Source organism: Coenobita brevimanus, chromosome 97, assembly GCF_032717465.1.
Source record: "Coenobita brevimanus isolate Jiangsu-jjx chromosome 97, ASM3271746v2, whole genome shotgun sequence".
Classification (NCBI taxonomy): domain Eukaryota; kingdom Metazoa; phylum Arthropoda; class Malacostraca; order Decapoda; family Coenobitidae; genus Coenobita; species Coenobita brevimanus.
This window is the reverse complement of record NC_137050.1, coordinates 20,167,162-20,179,563: the sequence shown is the minus strand read 5'-3', so window position 1 is coordinate 20,179,563 and position 12,402 is coordinate 20,167,162.

The window sequence follows — 12,402 nt, the reverse complement described above, 5'->3', positions numbered from 1 at the left end:
ACTAAGACCTAATCTCAGACACAGGAGACATTGCAGGAAACGTTACATGACCGAAGCAGAGAAAGTCTCATACAGGAGTGGTGTACTGGTATTAGCGAGGTATTTTTATGACATGTCGACTGGTCTTCTGGTAGATCAGGAAAATCTGCATTTATGAAATTCAAATCCTTAAACTGTTCCCTGCCCCAGTGGGGATTCGAACCTGGGTCCCTTAGGACTGCAGGTCACCTGTCTACCGATTCAGCCACCGCCTCCCCGAAGAACAGCAGAACAAGATAAGACAGGAGGTGGAGAAATGAGACAGAGAAGTCTGCAGGCAAAACCTGGCAGAGAACTGGCTCAGTCATGGAAATCGTGGAGAAGGTTGGGGGAAGCGTTTGTTCAGTAGTGGACTTACAATGCCGGTGGCAGCTGTTGCTGCTGTTGCTACTGATGAAAACGTGTGTGTGTGTGTGTGTGTGTGTGTGTGTGTGTGTCTATATATACATATATATATACACTGGTATATTTCTCTCTCTCTCTCTCTCCACACACACACACACACACACACACACACACACACACACACAGGCACATATAGCGAAATCATGCAATTTCCTCGTAAGTACACACAAAGTTACACAAGATTATACGGTGTGGCCCAACATCCACACCACACCCCAGTGAAACTGTATCCACTCCCAGCGCCTTCGTACCAACAAGTTCATGGTAGACCGATATTTGTTTCAGCTTCGCCAAGCCCTGAAAATGAGGCTACGGTATTGAGTCTGAGCTTGGTATTTGCTTTGGTTGTCGTGAAACGCTGCAGCGAGAGTCAGCTATTGATTTAAAGTTAAAGTAAACTTAGAGCAACAAAGATGTAATAACATCTACCTTGAATTCTTAATACGGTTCTCAAATACGTAGTTAACTCATGTTATTGTCAGTAAAGTACAGTAAACACACACACACACACACACACACACACACACACACACACACACACACACACACACACACACACACGGCAAAAGGAGCACACAAAAGTACACTTTTTCGAGGGGGGGGGTACACAAAAAGAGAAGGGAATCACCAGGAGTCTATCTCTTCCCCGCCCCTTACTCTCACTGATCACGTACCCCCAGCAACACATGTACCTACAGTGTATGATTTACATTTTAAAATACAGGTCGAACATTTTTAATAGTCTAGTGTGTCTTAATTTAATAATGTTATAATATCTTCTGTCATGCTATACCTCTGTGAACTAAATACGGCATTTTTTTTTTTTGTTACTCCCAATAGCCATGACAGCAACAATAAGGAATATCACTTAGGTCCAGGCTCGTATTTTTGTGTGTCACAGGGCGTTTCCTACCACTTCCTTACTGGGGGCGGTGCAGTTGATTTTATTTAGTAAGAAGACCTCATGTAGTAAAGGATTTAACGAAGGATATAACAAGGCCTGTATCCAACTAAGAAGTCTCTCCCCTTAACTATGCTAAACTGTCTGGTGGTAATAAATATAATAATAATAATTAAAAAAAAGACATTATCCTCCTCATGTACTACATATCATTAGCATGGCCGGCTCAGAATCCCGTTACTCAGGAAGAATCACTAGATGTTATCAATGGTAACTCTCTGGCCCAAGTCAGGTATATTCGATGTACGATAATCTGAATAGTAACGAACAATTCTGGAGGAAAAAAAAAAATTCCAGGTTTTTCTGTCCAACTTACCAGTGAGCATCACTATCGTCTTACAAGTGTCTCTCTTTCTACGATTACGCACGGTCATAATTCTTTACCAAACTTTTAAACATCGATTCAGTAAATACAAATCCTTACAGAACGGCAATTTTATATAAACGTCACACTCTTCATGAAAATCCAGCTACATGTGTTAAAACCACTACTGCTGTTCTCTTCGCTATATCCACCCGAAATCTTAATCAACACAAACTCAATCATACCTTATTTGGTATTCGCATAATCTCTCATTTCTCATGACCTTTCGCACAGACACTACTCTCCTTCTTCTGTGAAATAGTAAGTGCCTCACAGTGTTCTGCCAGCTTATTACCTTTTTTTTCCCCTCCACAATCGGTGAGTCGATACAGGGGCCTTGTGCTACTCAAAGGAATGCGGATGTCCTACGTAAGGGGGGTAAGGAGGAGTGTTGGGGACCTATGGATATCTAGTCTTCTGAACAGGATGGAGTCGAGTCGTTTTGTCCCACCAGTTCCCCTCCTCTCAGTGACTCCCGCTACTATCCCGCTGTCTGCCGTATCATCTCAAAAGTAGCGCTATTGCACTGGTCACCATTCGTACAGCTTTTCTCCTGCATACCTCCTCCTCTAAGCAAAACTAAAACAATTAACTACGTTAATAATATTTACAACTGGTCGTCTTTGGAGCTATCAAGGAACCCTGGAATCTCGAAATAAAAAAAATCTTGATTACATTTTTTTTTTTTTCGTTCTTCTGAAGAGTGATATTCGCTGGCTTTCAGTCCTTGGTCCGTTCATTTTAGGATAAAACAAATTTAATTTCACCCTCCTTTACGTCAACGATCTTCTAAAAATAAGTCTTGGTAAATCTGGCCAACTTTAATACTGGAGTCTCCGACGCAAAATCTTCTGCCTCACTGCCTGATAGGGTATGCATGGGCAGGCGACAGGTGTCAACAGGATACGTGACAAGAGTAGACTACCACCACCTCATCACCACGCTGGCTCATATAAATACGTAACAGGAGGCCACAGTGACTAACATACTGTACGCTGTAGTTCACCACTGGTATTTCGGAAATGGAATATACCGAATCTAATGGGCGAAGTTTTAGAGACTAACAAAAAAAAATATGTAACAAATAAATGTCCTAAATAATTAAATGGTAACAATTAATATTGACAAAGATATTCCTTTATCCAACAACCCAACCGTCATCCAATCGTGTGCTGCCTACGGGGTTAGGCCTTTCGATAAGATGGGAACAGCCACTTCTCTCCGAGTAGCATTATGTGAGCAATTAACTCCAACTACCTCCTGTGACTTCAACCCTTATGGGCCACATCCAGTTGGAGCGCCGTAACCCACTAGACCACCATGCGTCGTCCACTAGCTGGTTATATAAGTACCGCCCAGCATAATAATTATTTTCCGGATTTAATCATCTGCCGAGCCACTGCAGTCACTTGAAGGTACCGAGCCACTGTAGTCACTTGAAGGTACCCACTTCATTCTGAGAATGGATGCCGGGCGTCTCATTTAGCGCAGTACTCTCTCTCTCTCTATAGAATATATATATATATATATATATATATATATATATATATATATATATATATATATATATATATAAAGCACAAATATGCAATAAACAAGCAAACTAAGAAAAATGAAAATAGGCAAAGAATAATACAAGCAAAAATTACAACAGACACAGAAGCAGTTCCTACACTGCACATTGAGCGCACACAAGGCGAAGAGGAAAGGACCTCGTGAGGACAGGGTCCACCTGGCCAGGCTGAGATGTGGGCACCATCCAGCCCCCTTAAGCTACCAGAAGAGGCCGGATGACTCCGTCGCTGATGCCTGTCCGGGATGCAACACAGCACCCCATACTATTAAGCACATTATGGAAGACTGCATTACTGTACACACAATCACCTACGCCATCAACACAACATACACTCTTTGAGAGCTCTATGGGAAAGCCAGGTCTCGGCCATGGCCATCCTAAGGGACTCAGGACTGTTCGGCCAGACTGCCTAGGGCACAACTACTACTACTACTACTACTTGGTAATTAGTGTGACTAATGTGAATATTGGTGGCTGCACTGACAGCAAGGGTGGTTGCGGTAATTACCTCCCCCAGCGAAGCTGAACACAAGATACAGTATCGGGTATAACTATTCATCCGTGTTTGTTTGTGTACCAAATATCTTTAAAACTTGCTATCGGATTTCAGTGAAATCTGGAGGATACGCGGGCAAGAACTGATTAAATTTTGAGGTGATTCGGATCACAATCCAGAAATAAATCAATTATATTGGCGCTGGCGGAGATGTCCGCTCGTCGAGACTGTGTAACAGGGAAGACTAAGACAGCAGATTTAACTAACGATGTGAGATCGTACAAGTACTCCTCTGTTAGCAAAGATAAATTACAGCAATAAATCATAAATTTTATTGACGTAGGCGGAGGTATGCACTCTCTGCAATTGTGGAATAGGGCAGACCATGACCGTGTGAGACCATAAAAGTATTCATCTGTTAGGAAAGAGGAATCAGAGCAGTAAATCGCAAATTATATAGTGTTGGCGGAGGCATACGTTCTCTGAGACTTCCTGGTTAAAGCTGGGGTAATAATAATGGAATATGCGACGCCAGCCAGCTTGTCCGTAGAGCCTCACCCTCTCAGCCACCATCGGGGACCGGAATTGTCATAGTGAAATTAAGGAATAATATGGGCATACGTTATGATTCATAAAACTGGTTTATAAGTAGGACCAAAATTATCTAACAGTTACAGGTGACTGACAGAAAGTGTGAATTTACGGAAAAATGCGCTGGCGCTCAGTGTAGTGATGGTGGGTCCACTATAAAACTGATAGAGCATTACTTAAGTTTTCTCTCTCTCTCTCTCTCTCTCTCTCTCTCTCTCACACACACACACACACACATCAATGCAGATTCAATAACGGGAATAATACACAGAAACAGGAAAAAAAAAAATCTACACACACAGTAACAACAAAGAAATTATGAACAATCCACACATAGCAGCTTTTCAAGAAATCAGAATGCTCCCGAAAGGCAATGAAATGCCCGGTCGATGTAGATTAATTTTTATACCTGTGACCACCTTTGGTACGGCTTTCTAACACTAGAGCTTCAGCAAAGAAACATACATAGAGACAAGATCAAAAACTATCTATCCATTACGAAGGATGTGACAATCAACACGGCAACAGTAACATCGACAACTAAAAACAATCATCAAACAATACAAATACACACTGCGAAGATGAAAGGGTGGGAAGCAGCAGCATGATCGAAGAGTGACTAATGGTGATTGTGAGGGAGGTGTGTGTGTGTGTGTGTGTGTGTGTGTGTGTGTGTGTGTGTGTGTGTGTGTGTGTGTGTGTGTGTGTGTGTGTGTGTGTGTAAGGTGGTGGGGGTATGTAGGGTAAGGGTGGTGGTGGTAGGGGTTATGGAAAGTGAGGATAATTGTGGTGGTGGAGTGTGTTGGTGGTGGGGGGTGATGATGATGATGGTGGAACTGTTGGAGCGTGTGGAGGGTGGGCGTAATCACTACAGTGGTGGTGCTGAGTGCTGTGGAAGGCGGGGGAGCGGAGGGGAGGGTGGTGAAGATGGGGATGGTAGGAGTAATAATGGTGAGGATGTGGAAAGTGAGGGTGGTGGCGGTGGTGATGATGGATACAACCAGGGCCCACAGGAATATTGGTAAAGCATTAATTAGACTTGGCACAACTGAACGGGGGTTTGGGGGTGGGGGTGAGAGATTAAAGAGGAGAAGAGCAGGAAGGAAGAGGAACTGAGAATAGAGGAAGAGACAATGACGGGATGAGGATGAGTAAAGGAAAACACAAGAGCGAGAGAGAATGAAGGGAAAAGGAAATGGAAGGAATACCAAGAAGTTGACTGGTTAAGAAAATGAAGAAGAGGGGAAGAAGGCTGTTGGTAAGGGAAAGAGACGTGGGGGATGAGGAAGAGAGTGAAACTGAAGACATAATTATTTAGAGAAAGAGGAACTGTACTAAAATGAGGCTGAAAGATGAAGGACTGAATGTATGGGAAGGAACACTGATGGGATGAGGTGGAATAGGAAAAGGGGAGGAAAGAGTGAGAGTAAGGGAAAGTGAGATATTATGACAATGAAGGAATGGGGAAGACAGACAGAGGTAAGTGAAACGAACCGAAGGTAGGGGAAGAGACACTGACGGGAGAAGGTGGAGTAAGGGAAAACGGAGGAAGCATGTGAGGAACGGAAAGTGGACTAATATGATAATGAAGGAAAGGGAATCAGACTGAGAGTTAGAGAAAAGATTAATCCTCTCACTACAATGCCAACTCTCTCTCTCTCTCTCTCTCTCTCTCTCTCTCTCTCTCAGTATCATCCGAGGTGGGAATAATAAATTTAAAAATCATGTAACTGTACAGAAAGGGTTAATGGGGACTATTCACAATGACGCTGAAGGATGGCCTACACGTGGTGGCACTGTGCACCCTGGATGGGGCAACTGCGGCTACCACCCAGGAGCCAAACCTCCCCATATCCCCTTGCACTTCGCCGTGAAAAGAGCCCTGGTTCAACCCAGGTGAGGCGCTGATTTCCACAAGGGAGCACTGGATCCCTAAACGGTAGATGTACTGCACTGTGTCTGTACGACGGACACACAGCAATCGCCTACTGTCGGTCTGCTCGGCTAGACAGACCAGGATTATCAACAACTCCTCACAAGGAGAACCCTTTTATACATCCTCTCCTTACATTATACCATTTACTTAAGAAGGCGTGGGACTGGAGAGCAGAGGTGAGAGAGGAGTAAATCACAGTCGGAGAACAAAGTGAACCAGGCACCCTCCATCGGAATGAGTGAACCAGTGGACGGAGAGTGTCAGCTGCTTCCCTTACCAGACATTTAAAGCAATGCTAATATTCTCTTATCCTTAACTTAACCAATATTTAACCCAGGAACTGGGGTATGTAGTGCTGCCTACTTCTTCCTTCGCCTTTCATTTTATCTCTGTGTCTGCCCTCTCCATTTCCCATTTCTCCCTTTCTTTCCTGTAACTTTTTATCATTCAGCTTTCCATTTCAAGTGGCTCGACAGTACATTGAGAGACAAGCCTAATGGTTTCCTGCAGCCCATGAAATCATTTACAACTGTGGGTGGTAACTACATAAACAGATACCGGGTTGATGTGAAGCCTGCTAGTGTGCCCCTGCGAAATAGATGGAGCGACCCAAATGAAACATTCATCCAGTAACGAATCATACACACATCCCACGCTTCCCTGTCGCAAGGCGCTGTCAATCGCAATGCAATATCAGCTCACTGCACGGGACGCCACAGAAGGGGCGGCTGCTTGCCTGCGGTTGACAGGTTTGCTGGGCCAGACAGAGTGGGACTGATCGCCGAAAAAAAACGTCTGACGTTTCTCTCTTCCTCTCAAATCCTTGTTTTTCCTCCTCCTCCTCCTCCTCCTCCTCCTCCTCCTCTCAGTTGGTTTTTCGTCACATTAGGAGCAATTAAGACTCTTCCGCCTTTTTTCACCCCCTCTCTCACTCCTCACTTCCTGCTCACTCACTCGCTTTCTTATTCCATCTCCCTCTCTCTCTCTCTCTCTCTCTCTCTCTCCAACAGGGCTTGGTGTTGTACTTAGTTTTAGTGAAGTTATATATGTCTTTAACACAGGACTCCCATGAATATAATACCGGTGCGTTGAGAGAGAGAGAGAGAGAGAGAGAGAGAGAGAGAGAGAGAGAGAGAGAGAGAGAGCAAACGCAACGACAGAAATGAAAGCAGAGGGGAAATGGGGAAATGGGAATTGCTAAAAATAAGGAAATGCAAATGAGACCAAGGGAGTGCGCAGAAGAGGAGAGAATCATGGTGGACATTAACTGGGATTGGGTGAAGGAAATGAAAGATGGGGTGAGGAAAAGGGGGAAGAAGGGAGGGGAGTGAGGGGAAATGGGGAGGGGGGAGGGAGGGGAGTGAGGGGAAATGGGGAGGGGGAGGGAGGGGAAATATGAAGGGGGGAGGGAAGGGAAATAGGATGAGGGGGAATGAGGGGAAATGGGGAGGGGGGGAGAGGGAGGGGAGTGAGGGGAAATAGGAGGGTGGGGAGGTGAAGGAGAAGAGGATGAGGTGAAAACTGGATGGATATGTCGAGAGGGAGAAGGCAAGGAGATTGAGAGAGAAGAAAGAAGAAGCAAGGAAAGGAAGAGAAAAGGAAGAAAGAAGAGGTATGTATGAGATTAAGAAATGTGTGATGATAAAAATTTGACTGAACTAGTAAAAAGGGAGAAAGCGAGGAGAGAGACAGAAAAGGGAGAAGCAGCAAGGAATAAGGGAAAAAGGAAGGAGAAAGATGTATATGTGAGGGATGGAGGGATGGACTGTGAGAAATAAGGCAAATATATGACGGGAAAAAACGAAAGAATGGAGAAAAAGAGTAAAAATTACAGATGGGGTAGGGAAGGAGAGAGAGAGAGAGAGAGAGAGAGAGAGAGAGAGAATGGGGAGGAAAAAAAGGAGTGATAGGGACGAGAAAGTGAAAATCAGAGATAAGACAGAGAAAAAAGAACGGGATAGCAAGAGACAGTTTTGGAGAAGAAGAAAAAAAAAAGAGAGAGAAATTAGAAAATGAACTAGGAAACAAAAGAGAAGGTTACAATACTGAAACGAAGGAAAAGATGAGAAGGAAATCAAAGTGAACGACGGGTGCAAATGAGCAGAAAGAGAAAAATGAGACTGGAGGGGAAAAGTGAAAATAAATAGGATAGGGTAAGGAATGAATGAAGAGATAAAATATAAATGGGGGATATGGGAAGAAACGATGAGAAGAGGGAAAGGGGATATGGGAAAAGAAAGGGCGAGAAATGAGAAAAAGAAAAGGGTAACTGAGCCGGAAAAATGGAAAAAGAGATGAGAGAAAGATACGAGACAGGGTTGCTGGATAGGTTAAAAGGGATACAAGAAAATGAAATGACACAGGGAAAGAAAGAAATAAGTACAAGAAACTGTGAGATGGAAAAGGGGAGTGGAAAGAAGGAGAGATGAGAATGAAGAAAAGCGAGATGCAGAAAGAAAAGGGGAAGCGGATAAGAATGAGAAACATATTGCTGACACACAGAAGAGGAGAGAAAGAGATGAAGAAGAGAAAAGTAATGGAGGCGGGATGGAGGAAGAAAATGTGAAGCTGGACATAGAAAGGGGGGAGTTGAGGTAAACAAAGAGAAATATTAAAAGGGGTAAGGAACAGGAGAGAGAGAGGTGAGAACAGGAGAGGAACAAGATATAGGGCAAGGGAAGGGTGAACAAGAGACGATGGGATATACAGGGGAAGGAGGGACGAAGAGTGTAAGACAAATACTAAAAGAAGCAGACGGCATGAGATAAGCTGAAAAAGTCTTGAGAAAAAGCGGGACAGGGGGGCAATGAAAGCAGGATAAGTGGTAGAAATATGAGAAACAAGTAGACTCGGAGGAACCAAAATCTGAAATGAAAAATAAAAATAAAAATAAAAAGGAGAGAGGGAGGAGGAGGTGGTGGAGTGAGCATGAAGAAGAAAAACCAAAGTAGAAATTCAGAATGTAAAAGTAAAGAGAAATATATTTAAACAAAGAAGAGAAATATATGTTGGCGTAAAGAAAAAACGTACCAGAGTGACAATATATGAGAAGAGTACGAGGATCAAGGAGACTCAGGAGAATGCGGACAAATAATGGAATGAAGGAGAAAAGGGAAGTTGTTTAGAAATTACAGGGCTCTCTCACAACCTCATCTCTTTCCCATTAGAACAGGGGTAGGGGGTATATACATAAAAAAAAAAAAATGAAGTAGACAACAAGAGCACTAAAGAAGATTGTAACCCATCCAGTCCGAGAGATTTTCTAATATGAAAAAAGAAAAAAAAAAATCGTCGTGTCAACCAGATTAACGCCTTCCATCCGATGCCGTCGCCTTTTTCACTTACTTTAATACTACAAGATGATTTTATTCGGATTAGGAAGGGCTTTTAAACTGCCGGATTATATAAAGCCTCGATTATCCCCGTCTTAACATAAATTAAAATAGGCCCATGGTATCAGAAGTAAAAATGTTATGGGCGTCCTGGGATTGCTTGGTTAAAGAGTACCACCACAGGGTCCCATATCTGAACAGTCTACTGAAAGTAAGACGAAAATGGAGTTTATAATGGAACGTGAAAACAAAATGAAGAAGTTGGAAAATGCAAGCTAAATCCAAATCACTTCATTTAAGTGAGGGAACTTCTAGCTGTGTAAGGGCTGAGAGAGACACTTTTCAACCCTCTGAAGACTAGAATTTCTCTCGGCTGAATAAACGGTCTTACGCTTGCCTGAGTAAACCAGCTTCAACCCTTCCATCCGACAACGTATTTCCATTATCTGCTTCCTATTTCCAGATTATTTTATTCTGGGAACTGGAGGGGTTAGATACACCCTTCACTAACTCATTCACCACTTGGGTGCTCAAAATTAACTAAAATCATACGGTGTTAACACGAGTAAGCCAATAAAACACGCCACCGGACTGAAGGGGTCAATGGTCCATGGGAAGAGTCACAGTAAATAGCTCCCCCCTCCCCCCAAAAAAAAAGGGAAACAACAGAAAAATGCTCCCCGTAATAGCTACTGCAAAAAGTCACTGAACTGTCTATGGAAAGTTATTCGGGTGGAAATTCAATTGGAAAGTGCTGTCAAAATTCCACCCCGATATGACACGACCACATGAATACTGTCTCTCTCTCTCTCTCTCTCTCTCTCTCTCTCTCTCTCTCTCTCTCATTTATTTAGTATATAACCATTTTCAATGCGAGAGAAATAATGACCACTGACAAGGGAAAAATATTTCTGACGGAAGTGCATAGGAACGGATGACTCACTGAAAACGAGAGTGAAATCAGTCGCCTGCAAGTTGGACAATCAGAAACATTTAATCTGAATAAAGTCGCCTGGCGTGAGCAGGAATCAAACATATGTTACGGTAAAGTCTCCCATCCATTCACGATGAAAAACTTCTCCTCGCGGTGGCAGGAATAAAAAAATAAAATAAACGTCTTAGTATTGAAGACTGTTTTAAGAATGCAACCACTGCCGTAAGATGCAGCCTTTATTTATGTAACTGTTGCTACCGCCGGAAGATTTAATTCAACTTTAGGGAAACCTCTCATGGTGAAAGTGTTGACTACAATCCCAAATAAATCCTGAAGTACGATGAAGTCTGTTGTATTTTATTACCGCCAAAAATGGTGGCGAAAGCAAGCTCTCCTAAACCCTTATCGTATTCAAACAAACCTACTAAGAAGGTAAACTGTTAGCATAAATTACATAAATTAATACATGTGAGAAGTTCTCAGCAGATATTTAAAAAAAAAAAAATCAATCCTTCGATCGTCAACGACAAGAATAGGATATAAGAAACATTACCATACAGACTGCGTTAGTACTGACTGGTTCCATCCTACTCACTAAGAAATGTCTCGCTTCAGCTACATCAAGTCGTCTGGTGTTAGCTAAAACAAAACACACAAATGAACCAGCCTACTGAGAGGATTAAAAAGCCTTATAATGGTGGGGGGGGGAGTTCAATCATCAAAACCTCCTTTCCCCAATGCTCAGAGAAGCATTATACTTTTTACAGATCACAAGGGCCAGTATCCTCGTCTGTTTGTGAAGCTCCCTGACATCTCCTAAGCGATTTATTTTGCTTATTACAACTTGCTATCCTCTTTTGTGTTATCTATCGCTCTAATATCGCCATTCTATTCACACATAACGTACCAAATTATATTAACTGGCTTTATCCAAAAATAAGTCGCTAATAAAGAGGTGCTGGGGAGCTTCCTTCAGCGACGAGAATGCAGGGCAATGAGTGGATACATGAAATAACAGTATAAGTAGATGCCAATAAAAGTAAAAATAATCCACTTACATGAAAAACTTCTTCTGGGTGTAAATAAATATATAAACATGAATAAATAAGTCGACGAAAAAAGGAGCATCCTAGCTTGGCCACCAAACAGGGCGGCTTGGGTGGCTTTAGCGAGAACAAGGAATGGTGTCAAAATAAATCGTAGAAGTTATAATACGTAAATAGAGGTGAAGTAAGATTCACTCACTCTCTCTCTCTCTCTCTCTCTGTGTGTGTGTGTGTGTGTGTGTGTGTGTGTGTGTGTGTGTGTGTGTGTGTGTGTGTGTGTGTGTGTGTGTGTGTGTGTGTGTGTGTGTGTGTGTGTGTGTGTGTGTGTGTGTGTGTGTGTGTGTGTGTGTGTGCATTAAATGCTTTGTGGATGTAAATAAAAGTTAAAAGCATTAGAAAAAGCAGACCAAATAAAGAAACCCTAGCTTGCCCATCAGGCAGGGTGGCTTTAGGTGGTTTTAGCGAGAGCAAGGTGTGGTGTCTGGGGAGCCTGGGTAGAGCGACTCAGGGACATTCTGTATTCCCCTTCCCTCCCTTCCCCTGTGCTGACCTCCACATCCCCTTCCACTCCGCCCTTCCTTCTCTTTTACACCCCTCCCTTTCCCTTCTCTCCCTCTTTCCCGCCCTTACTTCGCTCAAGGCAAAACACATTTTCCCCTCTTTCTCAACCTACCCTCACCCCCATTTTCCCCTCTATTTCCCCCTCCTTCTCCCCTTTCACC